Raw genomic sequence first — 23,984 nt, forward strand, 5'->3', positions numbered from 1 at the left:
TTGCCTCGTGTCCGCTAACCCCACCACCTGGAGCCAGCAACTCATGTGGGTGAAATACGCCCGTAACACCCTCCCATGCTGGGTCACTGGTCTCTCGGCCTTCGAGTGTTCCTTGGGATATCAGCCCCCGCTCTTCCCTGAGCAAGAGGAAGAAGTCAGCATACCCTCTGCCCAGATGTTAGTCTGCTGCTATGGCCGTAACTGGAAGAGAGCCCGGGCCGCTCTTCTGAAGACCACATCCAGGTATCGGCGCCAGGAGGATCGCCACCGTACCCCATACTCCCCGCTATTGGCTCGGGCCGGGGCCGGGGGTATGGCTTTCCACTCGGGACCTGCCCCTTCCGGTGGAGTCCAGTAAACTAACATTCTAGCCCTTCCCAGTAGCTTGAGCTCTGGAAGAGGCGAGTTGACCGCCCTTGGCGATTCCCATGGGAACTTGGGTGACATCGGATTCTCTCGGTAAGGTGGGCGTCGGGAACTTCCAGGATTCCTCGGAGACAAGGTGGGAGCAGTGAACGAGCGAGTGTGACTGGGAACAGACCTCCTCTTTCCATAGCCGCCCATCGATCTGTAAGGTCAAGGCTATGAGAGAGTCGAGGTCCATGGGAAGCTCCCGGGCTGCGAGCTCGTCTTTAACCTCCAACGATAACCCATGAAGGAACATGTCGAAAAGAGATTCTGGGTTCCAGGCACCCTCAGTGGCCAGACTACTGGAGTTTTGACGGACTACGGGAGTTTTGATGCAGTTGGAGTAGCTTCCGAGCAGCCTCTCTCCTGGACAACGGAGAATCGAACACCTTCCTAACCTCCGCTATGAACTCCTCCAGACTGAGGCAAATGTTGGATTGTTGCTCCCACACCACTGTTGCCCAGACAAGAGCCCTCCCTGACATCAGCGTTATAAGATACGCTATCTTTGAGCAATCAAAGGGAAACGAACAGGGCTGCAGCTCGAAGATGAGGGAGCACTGGGAGAGAAACGCTCCACAGGTTCCTGGATCTCCAGAGTAGCGCTCCGGAGGAGATAAGCAGCATTCTCAGGAAGCCGGTATAGGCTGGGAAGAAGTGCTGCTGGTAGCGGGATTACTGGGAGTCTGGGGGGGTACCATACAGGCTTGCTGCCTAGTAAAATATCTGGGGAATTGCTCCAGCAATGCATTGAAAGTGCGGTCGTGGTGTTCTGCCAAGTTGTGGAGTCCTTCCATAAGGTTTTGAAGTAACTCCTCGCATCTTCCAATGGTGGCTCCTTGGGAGGAGACAGCGTTGCGGAGCTGGTCCGAGTCTGCTGGGTCGGTCAGGGCCAGTTCGTACTAACACAACTCAGGATATGACCCAGATGCAGACACAGGAGACGGAAGGTTCAATACACAGAGTAGTTTATTAAACCACAGGGCAGATTGAGGACAGGCAGAGGTTCGTAACAAGGTCAGAGTCAGATAGGTACAGGACGGCAGGCAGGCTCGGGGTTAGGGCAGGCAGAATGGAATGACAAGCGGGCTCAGGGTCAGGGCAGGCAGAAAAGGTCGGAACCGGGAGGACTAGAAAACAAGGCCTAGAGAAAACAGGAGTACGGAAAAACAAGGCTTGATGAGACAAGACGAACTGGCAACAGACAAATAGACAAACAGAAAACGCAGATATAAATACACAGGGGATAATGGGGCGAGATGGGAGATGCCTGGTGGGGGGTGGAGACAAGCACAACAACAGGTGAAACAGATCAGGGTGTGACAACCTGATGTCGCTTGTAAGCCAGGAGTTTCAGGCCACTGTGTTAGGGTAAAACTAGGCCTTCAAAGTAAGGCCATATTATATATGTTTAAGCTAATCTCTATATGTGTCTGTGAATGTCTATATAAACTGTTTATACACTGAGTAGACAAAACATTAGGAACACCTGACTTTTCCATGACATAGACTGACCAGGTGAATCCAGGTGAAAGCTATAATCCCTTATTTGTGTCACTTGTTAAATCCACTTCAATCAGTTTAGATGAAGGAGAGGAAACAGGTTAAATAAGTATTTTTAAGCCTTGAGACAATTGAGACATGAACTGTGCCATTCAGAGTGCATTTGAACAGGGTATGGTAGTAGGTGCCATGGGCACCGGTTTGAGTGTGTCAAGAACTGCAACGCTGCTGGGGTTTTCACGCTCAACAGTTTCCTGTGTGTATCAAGAATAGGCCAACACCCAAAGGACATCCAGACAATTTGGCACAACTGTGGGAAGCATTGGAGTCAACATGGGCCAGCATCTCTGTGGGATGCTTCCGACACCTTGTATAGAGTCCATGCCCCAACAAATTGAGGCTGTTCTGAGTGCAAAAAGGTGTGCAACTTAATATTAGGAAGGTGTTCCTAAAGTTTTGTACACTCAGTGTATGTAGTGTATTGTCATCATTTTTGTGATAATATTCGCCTAGGATCTCACTTGATGAATGCCACAGGACTGAATATGAACGGATTCCATAACCATGTTTCTGTCACTAAGAAATATAGTCATGGGTTGTACCTTTACATTTCACCCAAAATGGAAAGACACTGTGGCATATGCAAATTAGGCTTTACACCATACAGTGTTAAAACAACACCAGAAATCGAGTTTCTGTAACACTACAGCTGTTCATTTACAAACACTGAGAAAGTGTAGCAGCGTCAGCACTAAGCAGAGGATTAATTTAACACTGAAACGTGTGGCCCCGGATAGACACTGGAACAGTGTTAAATTTAATACTCTGTTAGGGTTGCACATTTTGGGGAATATTCAGAGGTGTAAACTTTCCGTGGGAATTAATGGGAATATATTGAAATTAAAGGAAATATATTCAAATGAATATTAATACCATTTAAATGGAGATGTTTGTTGCATTGGATATATTTACCATATAATATGGAGACAGAAACATAAACCTTTAACCTTATCATAAATAGACAAAAGTGCAAATGATTAAATCCTTCCAATAGAAATTTAAAAAACTATTTAGTTACAAATTGAACTTTAATTAAATGAGTTGATTATTCACATGGGATGATTTCACTGAACAAAAAAAGAAGGAGAATACTGAATGATCCACAATGATCCATCACATCTCCCAAAAACGTTGTCAACATACATATGTGAAATGATAGTCTAGAAACTAAAGCTTTGGTTGTCTTCCTCTCAGGCTTCCATGTCTTCACCCTGGACCTCCTCAATGTCCACCTCTTGAACATCAGACTCTGAGACCTCATCTTCACTGTCACTTTCCAACCTTATTGAGGATGGCTCGTTTGTCAGACTCAAAAAGCCTGAAATTTGCCCAGATGGCCACCAATTCTTCAACCCTTGTATTTGTCAACCTGTTGCGTGCTTTGGTGTGTGTGTTCCCAAACAAGGACCAGTTGAGCTCTGAGGCGGCTGATGTTGGTGGGATTTGGAGGATGATGGAGGCAACAGGGGAAAGAGCCTCAGATTCACAAACTCCCTTCCACCAGGTGGCTGATGAGATATGTTGGCACGACTGCCATATTGCATCTCCATCCCAAAGCCCTTGCTTGGAAGTGTACTTCGCCAGACTGCCAAGAACCTTGCCCTCATCCAGCCCAAGGTGACGAGACACGGTAGTGATGACACCATTGGCCTTGTTGATCTCTGCACCAGACAGGATGCTCTTGCCAGCATACTTGGGGTCCAACATGTACGGTGCGGCATGTATGGGCTTAAGGCAGAAGTCTTCATGCTTTTTGACATATTTCAGAACTGCAGTTTCCTCTGCTTGGAGCAACAGTGAAGTGGGCAGGGCAGTATGGATCTCTTCTCTTACATCTGAAAGCAGAGGCTGAACGTCAGACAGGATGGCATTGTCTCCCTAAATCTGTGCAATGGCTACTGCTATAGGTTTCAGTAGTTTCAGGCTGCTTACCCCTCTCTCCCAATATACATCATCCAGGAGGATCCTCTTGATGGGGCTGTCCATATTGGCAGACTGTGATATGGCCATTTCTTGGAGAGACTCCTTCCCCTCCAGGAGACTGTCAAACATGATGACAACACCACCCTAACGGGTGTTGCTGGGCAGCTTCAATGTGGTGCTCTTATTCTTCTCACTTTGCTTGGTGAGGTAGATTGCTGCTATAACTTGATGAACCTTCACATACCTAATCATTTCCTTGGCTCTCTTGTAGAGTGTATCCATTGTTTTCAGTGCCATGATGTCCTTGAAGAGCAGATTCAATGCATGAGCAGCACAGCCAATGGGTGTGATGTGAGGGTAAGACTCCTCCACTTTAGACCAAGCAGCCTTCATGTTCGAAGCATTGTCTATCACCAGTGCAAATACCTTCTGTGGTCCAATGTCATTGATGACTGCCTTCAGCTCATCTGCAATGTAGAGACCAGTGTGTCTGTTGTCCCTTGTGTCTGTGTTCTTGTAGAGTACTGGTTGAGGGGTGGAGATGATGTAGTTAATTATTCCTTGCCCACGAACATTCGACCACCCACCAGAGATGATTGCAATACAGTCTGCTTCTCTATGATTTGCTTGACCGTCACTTGAAATCTGTTGAACTCTGCATCCAGGAAATTAGTAGATAAAGCATGTCTGGTTGGAGGGGTGTATGCTGGGCGAAGAACATTCAGAATTCTCTTCCAATACACATTGCATGTGAGCATCAGAGGTGAACCAGTTGCATACACAGCTCGAGCAAGACATTCATCAGAATTTCTCTGAATGCGTTCCTCCATTGAGTCAAAAAAACTTCTGATTCCTGGAGGACCATGTGCTGTTGCTCTCGATAAGTTGTCTAATTCATAATTTTCACCTCGAATAGAAGTAGAGGGACTTTTGTCCTAGGTTGCTTGTTGTGAGCGCTGAGGGAACTTTATGCACTTGGCCAGATGATTCTGCATCTTTGTTTCATTCTTCACATATGATTTAGCACAATGTTTGCAAATGTACACAGCTTTTCCTTTCACATTAGCTGCAGTGAAATGTCTCCACGCATCAGATGTACTATCTGATGTGTGGAGACAGTTCACTGCAGCTAATGTAGAAGGAAAAGTTATGTGGCATTTTCTGTAAAGATTTGAAAAAAGAATGTAAAAAAACTAATACAATTCCATGTACAGTTAAATAGTTAAGCGGTTAGATTAAACAACTCCTTTGTAAGATACATTTTTTTAAATGAAACATGTATGGAAACAGATTAATTAACACTCCTCAGTTAGCAGGCTCAAGCAAGCTAGCACATGCTAGCAAAAACTAACTAGCAGAAATTGATAACAAGTTAGAAATTATTTAAACACACTTTGCTGTAGGCTACTATTTACTAGTTAACAAAAAATCTTGTATGTCATATAAAATATATTCACCCCACCCAGTATTGTAATCAAAACTTACCAGAAAGCATCTAGTCCTTGGCTCAGACATTGTAGTAGTGTGGGCTTAATAGCATCTCATTAGAGTGCAAGATCTTGAGAATCAGCTGTACATGTGATGGAAGAATGCACTGTGCATGCAGGGTTGCAATTCCATTGAATTGGGGATAGTTTAACCACAATATACCACAAGACCTAGAATTGCCTTATGTTTATCCCACAAAAAAAGGTTCACTGTTATAAGCTAGCTTTTTTGATGAATTTAAGCAAAATTCACCAAATTCCAGGGCTTAACTTCCCATGGAAAATATTTACCGGACAGTTTCCGACCCTTTGCGACCCTACTCTCAGTGTTGATTCAACACTGGACAATTTGCTGTGAAGCATCAAAACATATGTCAAACCTGATACTGTAAGCCCCTCTAGAACTGAAGAATATGCTAGAGTAGAGGCAGTGTTGTTAATAAAAAACACTTAGCACAGAGATTCATAACGCAACAAAACGATGAGTGGGCCAACACTTCCGGCAGAGGCAGGCAGATGTGGAAAGGAAAGCGAGAACACAGTAGCATGGTGCCATGCTGCTGTTGGGCCTGTGGCTAAAGGCTGCTGTTCTGTTTGGCTCCTGTTGTGCTCCTGTTTGTTTAATTATTAAGACCCTCTTCCTTGCAACCTGGGAGGAGATACGCTGGCATTTCCCAGGGTGGGAGTTGCCGATAGCAACAGTGTTCCACCCAATTCAGCGAATCCCTATGAAATATAAATATCTGTTGGGTGGGAGGGGCAGTGGGGTGTTGGGGCGGCAGAGAAAGAGAGAGAGGGAGAAAGAGAGAGGGAGAAAGAGAGAGAGAGAGAGAGAGAGAGAGAGAGAGGAGCTGAGCAGTTAGAGATACGGAAGTTATTTGTTCATAGAGTCTGTTTCTGTGGGCCTGTCATGACTAAGGTCAAGGGATAACCTCCCACAGTGTGATTATGTAGTCGTGTATGACTGTGTTGTCATGTGTCACAAGATAATGTACATATTCTAACTGATATGAGATACATCATAACATCAGGAGTAATTTATGTCAGATATTTACACACCAGTGGAAGTTTTTAGTTTTTTTATGAGCATGGCCTTTCTTCTATTATAGCATATTGGATGACTGTCATTCATATTCCATTCACCCAGCTCAGTGTAACAGCGATAGGTTTAGGCTTCTACAGGATACTCAAATTTCCCTATACCCTATACTAACGTAGGTGCACAGGTCGAGACAAATTTGAGTAATCAAGGTGACAGATATTGGCACATTAAATACCACCGTGCACAATCGTGCCTGCATCTAGCTGATCTAAGGTGTAATCATTAGTCCAACAGTTGCAATCAAGAGTTTCTATTGGACAAATTCAGGTGTCTTTATCCTCGTTTCGTTCTGTTTGCTTCCGTTTAAGAAACGTTTTACAACAGAATCGGCGTAATGAACACACCCCTGATCAACCGCAAACACAGTTCACTTTCATAGCAGCCACATACAAACAACATGATACCTTTGATCGTTGTGTTATTCCTTCTCGCATCAAAGGCCTCTCCACTTCTCACCTTTTCCCAAACCTTCGTATCATAAACACTACCCTCTACACACAACCTACATCATTGTCACTACATTAGCTAATGTCATAGTCAACATAGCTACTAGAACTAGCACATTAGTAAACCTACAATCATGCAGTACAGTGTACAGTCAGAAAGCAGTTTAGCAGTTACACCGGCAAGCCCTGTTGGCAATAAATTGACTTGGAAGAGTTCCAGTGTTGGATAGCCATAGACAGCTAGCTAACATAGTATCCCTCTCTGTCTGAGGCTAAACTAGCTAGCTGCATTCTCTAGTTAAGGAAGTCAAAGTGAAAGAAATACAATGAAATATAGCTAGCTCACTTTCTCTCCCTCTCTCTTGCTTCTCCAACTATTCTCTTTCCTTCTTTTTGAGTCAACTACTACACATTTTATGCACTGCAGTTCTACCTAGCTGTAGCTTATGCTTTCAGTACTAGATTCGGTACTACATTCAGTACTAGATTAATCTAGGATCATTCAGTACTCATTCAGTACTCACCCAATCTAGGATCTCTGATCCTTTGATTGGGTGAACAACATGTTAGTTCATGCTGCAAGAGCTCTGATAGGTTGGAGGACGTTCTCTGGAAGTTGCCATAATTACTGTGTAAGTCTATGGAATTATTTGGTGATGTGAATATATTTAGTACAACTTTATCTAAAATGGATAACTTTTTTAATGTTTTACTATTTACATTTTTTATGAAATTCACTGAGAAGGATGGTCCTCCTCTTCCTCTGAGGAGGAGAATCCACTGACACATACACACACATTATAGAAGTCCTCTAAAACTACCCCAAATCGCTAAAACAGGGCCTGACCAGGGATACTTTAAGAAATTAGGATATGGGAATCTCAGCTGCCAATAAATGGAGGAATGTTTAACTCCCCGCCCAGCTGACTGTCGACCAATCGTGTTCACGTTGTCATGCTGCGCCAGGCAATTGCTAAGCTAATTGTCACACAATCCCTTCTAAAAGTCAGGGTATGAGTAAAAAAGCATGACTATTTTCCTTGAAAGTACGTTTCAAAGCTATACGATATTATAGAGAAAAAGTTAATTACCCAATTGACTCCCATTTACTCCTTGTCCCAGAATCACCCAGAATGCACCGCGCGGCCCATTGATAATGTATGGGCGACATACACAATGGGCGTTAATACGAATCCAGAATACAGTTTCCCAACTCCTAATTTCCCTGGCCTGATCGTTCCAAAGATCTCTTCCCCATTGTTCCAAGATGGTCGTTACAGTAACAGATCCAGTGTGTGTGTGTGTGTGTTTTTGTGTGATAATGCCTCCCATCTCAAGTTGGAGCCTGTCTGATCAGACATTCTGCGGATGCTTTAACACAGTAAATGCCCTGATCCCCCTGACAAGCTAGCTCATAAAAACAGGCCCAATGTGAGCGCTTTAGCCTGTTATGCTTCTCACGTAATGCTACCGCACGTTCTGTGGCAGAGACAGAGGCGAGAGGAAACGACGAGTGAGCTGTGAGTCGCACCAGACCTAATCCAGGGAAAAGCTGACTGACAACGCTGTTCTGATTCCACTTTAATTGAAGGCCTTGTTTTATTTATTTAATATTTGTTTTCTTTGTTTCAGATGGGAATAGTGGCTGGGTGACGACTGTAGAAATAGTTGTTATGCAGCGTACATCCCTCTCCTGTTGGAATGGCGGCATCGGACTGGGAGGATTAACAGAGCGAGAGAGAGAAATTTTAAATGTTGAAAATGTGCTGTTAAACCCGCACCACCATTGTGACTTATAAACTTTGAACTTGACTTGAAAATGTGTGATTAGTGTGATTTTGCATGTGATTTACAATATTGTAACAATTCTATGTGATGTACAATATTGTTACGATGCCACATATCTTCCTACAGGCATACATGAATCCCAAATCAATTGGTGTTTGTAAGGCAGTCTTTTGTCTTCTTATAGAGGAGCTATATTGGCAGGGCAGGTCTAAATTTCAACCCATAGCCGTGTAACCACAGGACGGATATGTTGTCTGAGACAGACTCTGGATATTCTACTGTCTGTTCACTGTTCCATGTGTCCTTCAACGCTTTCCCTATTACTAATATTTCCTCAACATCAAACCGGTCTGTTGGGATATGAGTAGTAAATAATATGGTAGAAGCTTGGTAGGCTATTTGGTTAAAGAAGTAAACCAAAGGCTCACAAAACGTGGTAGTTCAATAACAGTAGAGCATATCAACACATGCCTAATGAGTTGTTTTCCTCATCTTGCCATACACCGTAATGGTAGAATATAATCCACAGTTGTATTTTCACATGACAATAAGACGTGTAGCCGTCTAGCATTGTTAGGCTTTCTGAAAGTCTTTTATTTCTCCAGGAAGATTTCCTCAATCCCTCCTTTCGAAGACAACGAGTCAGAGCACTCTGGGATTCCAATAAGCCGCAAAGCCTCTGCGAAATGTCAAGATAATGACACATTCTAATAAACACAGCCGAAAAAGTCAATATGCTGTTTGAGGAACTAAAGGGGAAAAGAAAGGAATCACAACACATTAACATCCAGGTCATTTATTATGCCTATGGCTGGGAAGCACTGGCTACAAATTCATTGGAAACTGAAAATCTAATTTCCAACGCATCTCATATGTGGAGATGTTCTTTGGCCCTCCATCATTTTCAGTTGATTCCCCCCCCTCCTCTCTTTCTCTTTCTTTCTTTCTTTCTCCCTCCCTCTCACTCTCGTTATTTTTCCTTTTTCTAATTGCCCTCCAGTCCTGTCGGAAGTATATTAGGACATCATCTGAAGTTCCTCAGCATGTTCATGGATTTATTACTACCGAACTCGTCCTTGCTGAGGGGGATAGGGAGAGCAGGGAAGGGGAGAGAGCTATTTAGATGTGTGGTGATTGAGGGGAAGAGGAGGGGTTTGAGGGCAGAGGTTCAGTGTGTCTGTGTGTGTTTACAGAATGTTTCTATCAAACGAGCCCAGAGATGTTGGACATTTCTCCCTCTGGAACACCTGTGAGTGAGACACCATGTTTTTCCACTGCTTCCTGTTACGTCTCTTTCCTCTTTACTCCTTGTTATCTTTAGGTCTCAGCTGAGAGTTCCACTCTTACTGTAAACACACACACATATCGTGTTTGCGCGCGTGCATGTTTGTAGGCATGTGGAGGGGATCAGACAGTTGGGTGAGGGAAAGAGAGCAGAGGGGGCTGGCACAAAGTCAAGAAAAATATTCTCCTGTGCTCTTTTCCCTTTAGTCTCACTGCACAAATTTACATGTTGATAGAAAGATACATTTCCACAGATAAAATGCATAAAATGAATCTATTACCATGAATATCAAACATCCATTTAATAAAAGAAAACAGAGAAGTAACGTGTCTCAGTGAGAGACAACAGATTTATCAAGTCAAAACATACAGTATAACTTGGGATTTTATGAGTTAAACCTTTCTGTTGTGTCTCCCCATTAGTCTCCCAGACAGACAGTCTCCCAGAGCAGCGGTATTGTGTGAGACTCACCTCGATAAGTAGCCCAAGACCAGACTGATATGGATGTGTTCACATCTTGTTATTCTTCAAAATAAATCTGCATCTCTCACTCTCTCTCTACCAAACACAAGAGGTCAGGAGAAAAAAATTGCCCTGGGCTTAGGTTGGACACACACAAGTACACTCACACATACACGCACGCACGCACACACACACACACACACAAGTACACACACGTATGCACACACACTCAACACGTACACAATTATATCTCGCTCCTTCTTTCCATATTGAAGCAAATTTACGCCAGTATAATTGGTGAAGTAGGGATTCGTTATACTGATTTTATTCCTGATGCTATTATTCACAATTAAAGAGGAGAGTTTTGAATATTTCAATAAGAGTTTAGAGAGTATGTTCCATGCTATGTTTATGCCAATGCCATGACGAAGCAAACTGTCTCCACGCTCTCTACTACCAGTCAATAAAGCATGAGTAGACTGAAACAGCTGAGACAGGAAGAACCACGAGAGAACATTACAAGGACATTCACTTCGAAAAAACACAGGCCTGGATAAATACTGTAGAGAAATTGAGTGGGTGAAAAATGCAAATATGAGACCATGATGTAGTTGGTATTGTTGCTCAATGGGAAAAATGCAATGTCGTATTTCCGTATTCACCCCAACTGTGTCCTGTACATATACCAAATAAATATTGATTTTGATATCATAATATGGATGGAATATGAGGTGCTAATGTTGCTAATGTTAATGTTGCCGTCCTATGACTTGATGACCCATAGTCCACCAATATGTCATCAAGATGAGACATTGTTTACTTGACTGCCCACGCTGGCTATTCATTCATTCGTTCTGGTGGGTAGTTGATTAAGGCAGCCCCCGCACCTCTCTGATTCAGAGGGGTTGGGTTAAATGCGGAAGACACATTTCTGTTGAATACATTCAGTTGGACAATTGACTAGGTATCCCCCTTTCCCTTTTCCTTTAGTTAACACTAGGTAGGAATCAATGCTGTATACAGTATATGCCGTGTCACGTGTGCTCCCTCTCCGGCCTCTAGGTCACCAGGCTGCTCGTTATGGCGCACACCTGTCACTATTGTTACACGCATCAGCGCATTATGACACTCACCTGGACTCCATCACCTCCTTGATTACCTGCCCTATATATGTCACTCCCTTTGGTTCCTTCCACAGGCGTCATTGTTTCTGTGTCATGTCTGTGCGTTGTTCATGTTTTCTTGTTTTGTATTATGTTGTGTTTATTTATTAAAACACTCACTCCCTGAACTTGCTTCCTGACTCTCAGCGCACATCATTACAGAATGATGCCTCACCTAAGGGAAGCATCAGGGAGTGTTTTTTGCTGGCTCGATAGGCTCCCATGCCTCAGCTGGGTGAACAAGTTCCCGTGCCTCAGCTGGGTGAACAAGTTTCCATGCTTCACCTGGGTGAACAAGTTCCCGTGCCTCAGCTGGGTGAACAGGTTCCCGTGCCTCAGCTGGGTGAACAAGTTCCTGTGCCTCAGCTGGGTGAACAAGTTCCCGTGCCTCAGCTGGGTGAACAGGTTCCCGTGCCTCAGCTGGGTGAACAGGTTCCCGTGCCTCAGCTGGGTGAACAGGTTCCCGTGCCTCAGCTGGGTGAACAGGTTCCCGTGCCTCAGCTGGGTGAACAGGTTCCCGTGCCTCAGCTGGGTGAACAGGTTCCCGTGCCTCAGCTGGGTGAACAAGTTCCCGTGCCTCAGCTGGGTGAACAGGTTCCCGTGCCTCAGCTGGGTGAACAAGTTCCCGTGCCTCAGCTGGGTGAACAGGTTCCCGTGCCTCGACCGAGGCAACTGGGGAGGTCTCAGCCGGCTCATCAGGCTCTCACGCCTCAGCCGGTTCGTCAGGTTTCTGCTCCTCAGCGGAGGCGACCGGTCCGTTCCTGATCCCCTGGATTGTCCCTGTGGTTGGAGTCCTACGGCTGGAGCCGAACGCGCCGAGGAGGGGGTACTGTCACGTATGCTCTCTCTCTCCGGCGCTCTAGGTCGCCATGCTCCGCGCCTCAGCTGGATCGACAGGTTCCCGCACCTTAGCAAAGGTGACCGGTCCGCTCCTGATCCTCAGGATTGTCATCTTGGTCAGCGCCCTGCGGCTGGAGCCGCGCGTCCGGGAGGGGATACTGTCATGTGTGCTCTCTCTCCGGCCTCTAGGTCACCAGGCTGCTCGTTATGGTGCACACCTGTCACCATCGTTATGCGCATCAGCACATTATGACACTCACCTGGACTCCATCACCTCCTTGATTACCTGCCCAAATATGTCACTCCCTTTGGTTCCTTCCACAGGTGTCATTGTTTCTGTGTCATGTCTGTGCGTTGTTTGTGTTTTCTTGTTTTGTATTATGTTATGTTTATTTACTGCTTAATGTGAGTCTGGAAGGAGAGTTTACAGTCTAACCAGACACCTAGGTATTTGTAGTTGTCCACATATTCTAAGTCAGAACCGTCTAGAGTAGTGATGCTAGTCGGGCGGGAGGGTGCAGGCAGCAATCGGGTGAAGAGCATGCACTTAGTTTTACTAGCATGTAAAAGAAGTTGGAGGCCACGGAAGGAGTGTTGTATGGCATTGAAGCTCGTTTGGAGGTTTGTTAGCAGTGTCCAAAGAAGGGTCGGATGTATACAGAATGGTGTCGTCTGCATAGAGTTGGATCAGAGAATCACCAGCAGCAAGAGTGACATCATTGATATATACAGAGAAACGAGTCGGCCCGATAATTGAACCCTGTGGCACCCCCATAGAGACGGCCAGAGGTCCGGACAACAGGCCCTCCGATTTGACACACTGATCTGTTTGTTAACTTGGCTTTTGAAGATTTTAGAAAGGAAGGGCAGGATGGATATACTGTAGGTCTATAACAGTTTGGGTCTAGAGTGTCTCCCCCAGGACCTGCAGATTTCTGCTTTAAAGGAGAAGTTCACCCAAAACACTGCTGGGCCCTTTATAAAACTTGCCTGCCTGTTTGTCAGTAGCCCACAGACTTTTTAGGTCCATAGTTTGAGTATCTAGATTTCTGTATTTTTATATCAAAATAATGAATTTCCCATATAACCTCAAATGCATAGAAAACTGTGTATTTATTGTTACATAAACAATAATTTGTGTCTCGGCATTGAATTGCCAAATACATGTTGTTTAATGTAAAAATTATAAAAAACAAAGACCTACTTCCTGCTAGCGCAGAAGTCTTCCAAATAGTCTGTAGTGCGGTAGATACTCTTCTTTGTGGTTCTAAGATGGTTAATTATAGAAGGCGGGACAAAGTAGTGTCTTACTATTGGTCTTCAAGAAAGGAAATCAGAACGAAAGGAAGTAAATAAACAAAGAGATGGTAGCTAGCTAGGCTAGTGGTTATTAACCTCTAAAGTAAAGTAAGGCTAGGCAAATAACGTTAGTAGCTGAGTGATTTTGCCCAAAATGAAGTGCAATTTTTACATTTTACATTTAAGTCATTTAGCAGACGCTCTTATCCAGAGCGACTTACAAATTGGAAAGTTCATACATATTCATCCTGGTCCCCCAGTGGGGAATGAACCCACAACCCTGGCGTTGCAAGCGCCATGCTCTACCAACTGAGCCACACGGGACCACAATAACGTTCCGATCAGATACAAATACATTACACATTCCCACTCTTTCCTGACCACGATGGAGCTTTGTGTCAGGCATGGCTGCAGGCCATCTGACATCCTGCTTATGGTGTCGATGTGACACCTGAAGTCATTGACCAGTTGCGGTTGACCGTGTCCAGTGATCACTTTGTGGCCACTGACTACAATGGGGACCGATTGAACCCGGTTCTGTTCCCACCGTCTTTCCAAAATCACATTGGTAAAAATGTGCCTACTGAAATATTTTAGCAGAAAAATTGTGTTGAATAAGTCATTACAAGGACAATTGCGGTCATGGGAGGCCAGAGCGGTGTGTTTGGGAGGTCATGGAACCAGGTGCAAACCAGAGAAGCCAAGTGGAAACTTACGTTATCCCAAATGACAACATACTGTATTGGGCTTGCTCTGGTTGCCCTGGCTCCCCTTCCTGTTGAATAATGTTATTGTGCAGCTGATCTAGAAATTGAAGGAGTTGTGCCATATTGTATGGACCCACTTTGACATGGCGGTGGAGGACGCCACAATTGCTGATGGCTGCACATAGGGTGACGCTGCCTCCTCTCTGGCCAGGAACTTGTATGGTGGCACGGTGACCAATGATGTTGCGCCCCCTTTTGCGCCTTTTTGTTAGGTTGAACCCTGCCTCGTCGATGAAGATATACTCATGTGGGTCAGCCATGGCATCAAGCTCAAAGATTCTCTAAAGAAGTCAAAAAACACACATTTTACTGTTCTATAAATACAGTACTGTAGTGTACTACTGTACTGGAATGAAAGATTGTGTACTGCAGTTACTGTACAGTACTGTATTACTATACAGTACTGTATTGATATGATGGAGAGATGGGCCATACTCTACATACTGTAAAAATGATGTACAGTATAGCAACTACCTGCACATATTGGAATCGATGCTCCTTAAGATGGACTTAGACATTGCATGGGGTTTCTATGGGGACGGCGGGGGTAGAATCAGCGTATTACCTACAGTACATCTTAACACTCAAGAATTGGACCTAAAAACTGTCTGGGGTACTGACAAATAACCAGGCAAGTGTTATAAAGGGCCCAGAAGTGTTTTGGGGTGAACTTCCCCTTTAAGCAGATATTAATATATAAAAGTAGAATGTTAATGCAGATTTGATTTTGTTTGATTTAATTTGTAAGAATCTTCAGTGGGTCCAATACTTGTGACACCTATCTTTTTTTTAAATGTGTTTTTACTTGCTGAACAAAATCTCTTTCTCTGAGAAATGATACTGGTATAAAAATATATTTTCATTGTTTTTAGCATACAATAATAGCTCTGTATTTGTATAATATAGTTTATACAGTCTTTTTTGTTTATTTTATATCAAGGGTGACAACAATTTTGGAGGTGACTGTATAATATTCTCAGTATAGTCTAGATGGCCTGCACAAAATCCTCAAACCCCCTGAGAGGGTAGATACATTTGAAGTCGGAAGTTTACAGACACTTAGGTTGGAGTCATTAAAACGGTTTTTCAACCACTCCACAAATTTCTTGTTCACCCTCCCGTTGTCCTCATATTCTATATACACCCCGTGTGCTCCGGGTCAAACTGACCCGCCTTGACTAAACCCCCAATGAGCATGTGTGTGACAGTATGCATGTGTACAGCCTTTGCAGATATATTTCTTACACCTGCAGCACACAGTATGTGTTTTACAGTCCTTCTTTGGTGGGCAGATCTGACACCTCTTCCTCTTACTTGCCTCAGCTGGGGCAGTGGCTAGTGGCTCCTCAGGTTGATCATGAGATCTAGCCTTCTGAACAGCTTTCACAACTGCTGCAGATGCGTCTGTGCGGGGGAGACGCTCCCTTCTTTCGATGAATGGAGTTACAAGTGCCTTTCCCAGCTGCTCCAGGAACACCCTCCTCTTGTTGCGCTTACGAGGCATCCAGCTAGGGTTGATCTCTCTCCATATCACAAAGGCATTGTAGGAGGAAACATCAATGATGTTGTGTGAAGATGACCAGGGGCAGCGGGCAGTCATCTTTCTGCAGCTGTACGTTCCAATCACCTTATCTAGGTTGTCCACACCTCCTTTGTTGCAGTTGTAGTCTAGGATCATGGCTGGCTTCCTGTCCTGGCGATGGCTAATTTCAGCCTCTGTGTGCAGTGTGCTCAGAAGTAACACATTCTTGTTTTTCTTTGGGAAGTAAGAAACTAGAGTGATGTTGGGCGTGAAGGCAAACTTTGATGAGAAGACCTCTCTTTCCTTTGACGCAAGCAGTGCAGGGGCGAGCTCAGGCTTGTTCTTTCGAACTTTGCCAACCATGGTGACGTTCCTCTTCAGGAGCTGGCGTCCAAGTTCATAAGAGGTGAAGAAATTGTCACATGTGACATTGTAACCCCTCAGTCCCTCTGTCACATCAAGCACAAGCCGCATCCCCTGGTTCTTCTCTGGGCCTCCACTGGTCGGCTTCCCGGTGTAGACTTGCATCTTCCAAGCATAGCTGGATTTGGCGTTGCAGGCCACCCATGACTTGATCCCATATTTTGCTGGCTTGCTGGGCATATACTGCCGGAAAGGACAGGTAATTATTAGTATCGGTGTAACACAGAAACAGCCACAGAAGTGAGTAGTGGAAAATAATTTTTGTTATATATATATATCCACTGTCACGTCAGGCCCTGAGATGTAGAGGACTGGCAGCCGCTCCACCCACTTGTCTCAGACCTCTCTTATGGCTGCCAGTTTGTCTGTCGCACATCTTGCAGGTCTTGACTCACGGTCATCAAATCGTAGCAGTCTTGAGTAAGTGTGAAAGAGTTTGAGTGGAATGGTAGAGTTTGAGTGGCATGGTGGCACGGAAAATCGCCCTTCCACTCTCTGCATCCCATAGACTAGCTGCAGCCTCACCTCGGGACATGTATACACCTGCTAAGATTAGCAGCCCTATGTAGGCATGCAGGTCAGTCTCATCCATCCCTTTCCAGCTGTCTCCATATTTTCGAAAACCCTCCATATTTGTCATGTCCAGGATGATTTTTCTATTGCCGGTGTGATGAACAGGTAGAACGTCGAGGCCATGTCATGGGCATGGGAAACGGCATGTGTTGTGGGTCCTGGGGTCATCTCCAGGCCCTTATCAATCAATCAATCAAGTTTATTTTATATAGCCCTTCGTACATCAGCTAATATCTCGAAGTGCTGTACAGAAACCCAGCCTAAAACCCCAAACAGCAAGCAATGCAGGTGTAGAAGCACGGTGGCTAGGAAAAACTCCCTAGAAAAGCCAAAACCTAGGAAGAAACCTAGAGAGGAACCAGGCTATGAGGGGTGGCCAGTCCTCTTCTGGCTGTGCCGGGTGGAGATTATAACAGAACATGGCCAAGATGTTCAAAATGTTCATAAATGACAAGCATGGTCAAATAATAATCAGGAATAAATGTCAGTTGGCTTTTCATAGCCGATCATTAAGAGTTGAAAACAGCAGGTCTGGGACAGGTAGGGGTTCCATAACCGCAGGCAGAACAGTTGAAACTGGAACAGCAGCAAGGCCAGGTGGACTGGGGACAGCAAGGAGTCATCATGCCCGGTAGTCCTGACGTATGGTCCTAGGGCTCAGGTCCTCCGAGAGAGAGAAAGAAAGAGAGAAGGAGAGAATTAGAGAGAGCCAAGCTGTTCAAAATGTTCATAAATGACAAGCATGGTCAAATAATAATCAGGAATAAATGTCAGTTGGCTTTTCATAGCCAATCATTAAGAGTTGAAAACAGCAGGTCTGGGACAGGTAGGGGTTCCATAACCGCAGGCAGAACAGTTGAAACTGAAACAGCAGCAAGGCCAGGTGGACTGGGGACAGCAAGGAGTCATCATGCCCGGTAGTCCTAACGTATGGTCCTAGGGCTCAGGTCCTCCGAGAGAGAGAAAGAAAGAGAGAAGGAGAGAATTAGAGAGAGCCAAGATGTTCAAAATGTTCATAAATGACAAGCATGGTAAAATAATAATCAGGAATAAATGTCAGTTGGCTTTTCATAGCCGATCATTAAGAGTTGAAAACAGCAGGTCTGGGACAGGTAGGGGTTCCATAACCGCAGGCAGAACAGTTGAAACTGGAACAGCAGCAAGGCCAGGTGGACTGGGGACAGCAAGGAGTCATCATGCCCGGTAGTCCTGACGTATGGTCCTAGGGCTCAGGTCCTCCGAGAGAGAGAAAGAAAGAGAGAAGGAGAGAATTAGAGAGAGCATACTTAAATTCATACAGGACACTGGATAAGACAGGAGAAGTACTCCAGATATAATTAACTGACCCTAGCCCCCCGACACAAACTACTGCAGCATAAATACTGGAGGCTGAGACAGGTCTGCCATCCTGCCCTGGTTGTGATATGCTACTGAGGACCATTTGATTTTGCAGTTTTTTGACAGGAAAGTCTCTCTTTCAGCTTGAGGGATTTCTTCTTCTTCCTCTTCTTCTGAAGATGATTCATCGTGCTATGGGGTGTATTCTTCCCCATCTCCATCTTCTGACACATCCTCCACTTCCTCTTCAGAATCAGAGTAGTCTTGCTGGATATTTGAACAAATCTGTTCTAGAACCTGTTCAGCAATGAAACGCACAGTCATGGCTTCAGCACCTTGGACAAGACCACGTGTCCGGACATGTACGGACTAGTCTGGACATGTACGGACATGTACCCATGACAATATTAGTATCTGTTGTTTCCTACAGCTTACACGGATACATGAATAAAGGCAACATTTCACTTTTGTAATATTCGGGTCAGTCTAGGACAAGTCATCAAATTTCAAGTAGCAATAATATCATGGAAGTGATTGTTTTCACTGCTCCACATGTCTGGACATGTACGGACATGTACCCATTCACTTTTGTACTACTGGGGTCAGTCTAGGACAGGTCATCAAATTTCAAGTTGAATAATATCCTAGAGGGGATTGTTTTCACTACTCCACATGTCTGGACATGTTCGGACATGTACCCATTCAACACTGTGTTGGGTCAAAATGACCCCAAAGACAAGTTTTGGAAAGTTGGTTAGGACATCTACTTTGTGCATGACACTGGTCATTTTCCAACAATTGTTTACAGACAGATTATTTCACTTATAATTCACTATATCACAATTCCAGTGGGTCAGAAGTTTACATACACTAAGTTGACTGTGCCTTTAACTTCTAATTCCTCCCAAACCCGGATCCGGGAGCACCCCCATCAGTAAAAAAGCTGACTAGCATAGCCTAGCATAGCGTCACAAGTAAATACTAGCATCTAAATATCATTAAATCACAAGTCCAAGACACCAGATGAAAGATACACATCTTGTGAATCCAGCCACCATTTCTGATTTTTAAAATGTTTTACAGGGAAGACACAATATGTAAATCTATTAGCTAACCACGTTAGCAAAAGACACCACTTTTTTTACTCCACCAGTTTTTTACTCCATCAGTAGCTATCACAAATTCGACCAAATAAAGATATAAATAGCCACTAACCAAGAAACAACTTCATCAAATGACAGTCTGATAACATATTTATTGTATAGCATATGTTTTGTTAGAAAAATGTGCATATTTCAGGTATAAATCACAGTTCTACATTGCAGCTGCAATCTGAAATAGCGTCGATGCAGCCAGAATAATTACAGAGACAAACGTCAAATACCTAATTACTCATCATAAATCATTTCTGAAAAATACACAGCGTACAGCAAATGAAAGCCCAACATCTTGTGAATCCAGCCAATATGTCAGATTTTTTAAGTGTTTTACAGCGAAAACACAATATAGCATTATATTAGTTTACCACAATAGCCAGAAACACAACCGCATTTACCAGCAGCAAATGTTAGCGATCGTAACAATCCAGCAAAAGATATATAATTGGACTAACCTTGATAAACTTCATCAGATGACAGTCCTGTAACATCATATTACACAATGCATATAGGTTTTGTTCGAAAATGTTCATATTTAGCGGCACAAATCGTGGTTATACAATGTGAACAGTAGCAGCATTTCATGCATTCTGGCCGGCGCCATCTTGGAGAGGCACCTAATCTAATCGATAAATAATCGTAAACTTGACTAAAAAATACAGGTTGGACAGCAATTGAAAGATGCATTAGTTATTAATGCAACCGCTGTGTTAGATTTTTTAAATTAACGTTACTAGACATACAGTGTGCGTTACAGCCAGACCAGTGCCGCAATAATGGCGGACAAATCCTTTTACATTTTTCCACATAAATACGGAATAACATCATAAATAGCTCTTACTTTTGGACGAGCTTCCATCAGAATCTTGGGCAAGTGGTCCTTTGTCCAGAATCATCGTTGCTCGGTTGTAGATTGCCGTCTTCAACTTAGGAATTAGCAGCAAACATTAGCCATGTGGCGAAGACGTGCCCAAATGTTCAAAACGCAATACTAAGGAAATTCCGAAAATTGCAATATACTCGCATAAACTGATATAACTCGGTTTAAAATAACTTCGTTATGATGTTTCTAACACCTATATCGAATTAAATTACAGACGGATATATCTAAGGCCGATAACTGAGCGTTTCAAAATGCCATCCTGAGGTCTTGCTTTGCGTCATGACGAACGTCAAAAAGAGAGCTCCCTCCGTTCCTTGCGGCTTTATAAGGTCTGAGATCTACGTAGAAACTCCATTCCAATTCTCATTGGTTACTGACATCCAGGGGAAGGCGCGTGCAGTTCATGTCGACCCATAGGATACATACAGAGCTTTAAACTGATCTGAGAACAGAGCCTCGTTTTCAGACCTTCGCAGTTCCTGTCATGAATTTCGCTGCAGAAAGAGTTCTGTTTCACCCACAGACATAATTCAAACGGTTTTAGAAACTAGAGATTGTTTTCTATCCAATAGTAATAATAATATGCATATTGTACGAGCAAGAATTGAGTACGAGGCAGTTTAATTTGGGAACGATAAATGTCGAAGTTGAAACAGCACCCCTTATAGTGGCAAGAGGTTTTAAACAGCTTGGAAAATTCCAGAAAATTATTTAATGACTTAAGAAGCTTCTGATAGGCTAATTGACATAATTTGAGTCAATTAGAGGTGTACCTGTGGATGTATTTCAAGGCATACCTTCAAACTCAGTGTCTCTTTGCTTGATATCATGGGAAAATCAAAAGGAATCAGCCAAGACCTTAGAAAACAAATTGTAGACCTCCAACAAGTCTGGTTCATCCTTGGGAGCAATTTCCAAATGCCTGAAAGTACCACGTTCATCTGTACAAACAATAGAACGCAAGTATAAGCACGATGGGAACACACAGCCGTCATACTGCTCAGGAAGGGGATGCGTTCTGTCTCCTAGAGATGAACGTACTTTGGTGCGAAAAGTGCAAATCAATCCCAGAACAACAGCAAAGGACCTTGTGAAGTTGCTGGAGGAAACAGGTACAAAAGTATCTATATCCACAGTCAAACGAGTCCTATATCGACATAACCTGAAAGGCTGCTCAGCAAGGAGGAGGCCACTGCTCCAAAACCGCCAAAAAAAAGCCAGACTACGTTTTGCAACTGCACATGGGGACAAAGATCGTACTTTTTGGAGAAATGTCCTCTGGTCTGATGAAACAAAAATAGAACTGTTTGGCCATAATGACCATCGTTATGTTTCGAGGAAAAAGGGGGAGGCTTTCAACCCGAAGAACACCATCCCAACCGTGAAGCACGGGGGTGCCAGCATCATGTTGTGAGGGTGCTTTGCTGCAGGAGGGACTGGTGCACTTCACAAAATAGATGGCAACATGAGGGAGGAAAATTATGTGGATATTTTGAAGCAACATCTCAAGACATCAGTCAGGAAGGTAAAGCTTGGTCACAAATGGGTCTTCCAAATGGACAATGACCCCAAGCATTCTTCCAAAGTCGTGGCAAAATGGCTTAACTTCTTCGGGATATCCACTGGCTCCAGGTCATCTATAAGTCTTTGCTAGGTAAAGCCCCGCTTTATCTCAGCTCACTGGTCAGCATAGCAGTACCCACCCGTAGCACGCGCTCCAGCAGGTATATTTCACTGGTCACCCCCAAAGCCAACTCCCCCTTTGGCCGCCTGTCCTTCCAGTTCTGTGATGCCAATGACGGGAAAAAATAGCAAAAATCCCTGAAAATTGAGTCTTATATCTCCCTCACTAACTTTAACTTCTTCGGGGTAGGGGGCAGTATTTTCACTTTTGGATAAATAGCGTGCCCAATTTCAACTTCCTTCTACTCATCCCCAGTATATAAGATATGCATATTATTAGTAGATTTGGATAGAAAACACTCCGAAGTTTCTAAAATTGTTTGAATCATGTCTGTGAGTATAACAGAACTTATGTAGCAGGCAAAACCCCGAGGACTAACCATTCAGATTTTTCTTTTTTTAGGTCACTGTCTGTTCAATAATTCTCATTGGGATACTAGATTTCTAATGGACTTGTTTGCAGTTCTTACCGCTTCCACTGGATGTCACCAGTCTATGGAAATTGGTTGAGGTTATTCCTTTGTGGAATGAAGAAGTACGGCCATAAGAGTAACGTTATGTCTACTGTTTGAGAGTTGTGCAAGACTAGAAAAGTAGCGTTGGTTTGTTGTCCTCCTGTATTGAAAACAGATAGACCCATCTTCAATTTGATCGATTATTAATGTTTAAAAATACCTAAAGTTGTATAACAAAAGTAGTTTGAAATGTTTTGGGAAGGTTTACCATTAACGGTTGAGATATTTTGTAGTGACGTTGTGCAAATTGGAAGCTGTTTTTTTTGGGATCAAACGCGCCAAATAAATGGACATTTTGGATATATATGGACGGAATTAATTGAACAAAGGGACCATTTGTGATGTTTATGGGACATATTGGAGTGCCAACAAAATAAGCTCGTCAAAGGTAAGGCATGATTTATATTTTATTTCTGCGTTTTGTGTTGCGCCTGCAGGGTTGAAATATGCTACACTCTCTTTGTTTACTGCTGTGCTATCATCAGATAATAGCATCTTATGCTTTCCCCGTAAATCCTTTTTGAAATCAGACATGTTGACTGGATTCACAACATGTGTAGCTTTAATTTGGTGTCTTTCATGTGTGATTTCATGAAAGATAGATTTTTATAGTAATATATTTGAATTTGGCGCGCTACATTTTTTCTGGCTTTTGGCCAAGTGGGACACTACCGTCCCACATATCCCAGAGAAGTTAAGGACAACAATGTCAAGGTATTGGAGTGGCCATCACAAAGCCCTGACCTCAATCTATAGAAAATGTGTGGGCAGAACTGAAAAAGTGTGTGCGAGCAAGGAGGCCTACAAACCTGACTCAGTTACACCAGCTCTGTCAGGAGGAATAGGCCAAAATTCACCCAACTTATTGTGGGAAGCTTGTGGAAGGCTACCCAAATGTTTGACCCAAGTTAAACAATTTAAAGGCAATGCTACCAAATACTAATTGAGTGTATGTAAACTTCTGACCCACAGGGAATATGATGAAAGAAATTAAAGCTGAAACAAATCATTCTCTCTACTATTATTCTGACATTTCACATTCTTAAAATAAAGTGGTGATCCTAACTGACCTAAAACAGGGAATTCTTAGTAGGATTAAATGTCAGGAATTGTGAAAAACTGAGTTTAAATGTATTTGGATAAGGTGTATGTAAACTTCTGACTTCAACTGTAGATATAATATAATAAAGAAAATGGTCTATGCTATCCGGGATTCCGGATAGCACTAACCTACAGAAAACACTTCCCCAGATATCGAACTAGTAATCCTATGTGAATGAACTACAGGTGTCAGAGTGTCTTGTCATTAATTTCACCTGACCCCAGTTTTACCCTGGGTTTAATAAGCACAGGAAGC

The 23,984-nt window shown here is 43.6% G+C and overlaps 1 pseudogene; it reads right to left on the minus strand.

The window, feature by feature from the left end:
• Nucleotides 1–15,692: 15,692 nt before the first annotated feature.
• LOC139581892 (piggyBac transposable element-derived protein 4-like) lies at nt 15,693–17,219 on the minus strand (annotated as a pseudogene).
• Between the last annotated feature and the right edge of the window lie 6,765 nt (nt 17,220–23,984).

Source organism: Salvelinus alpinus, chromosome 7 (genome assembly GCF_045679555.1).
Source record: "Salvelinus alpinus chromosome 7, SLU_Salpinus.1, whole genome shotgun sequence".
Classification (NCBI taxonomy): Eukaryota; Metazoa; Chordata; class Actinopteri; order Salmoniformes; family Salmonidae; genus Salvelinus; species Salvelinus alpinus.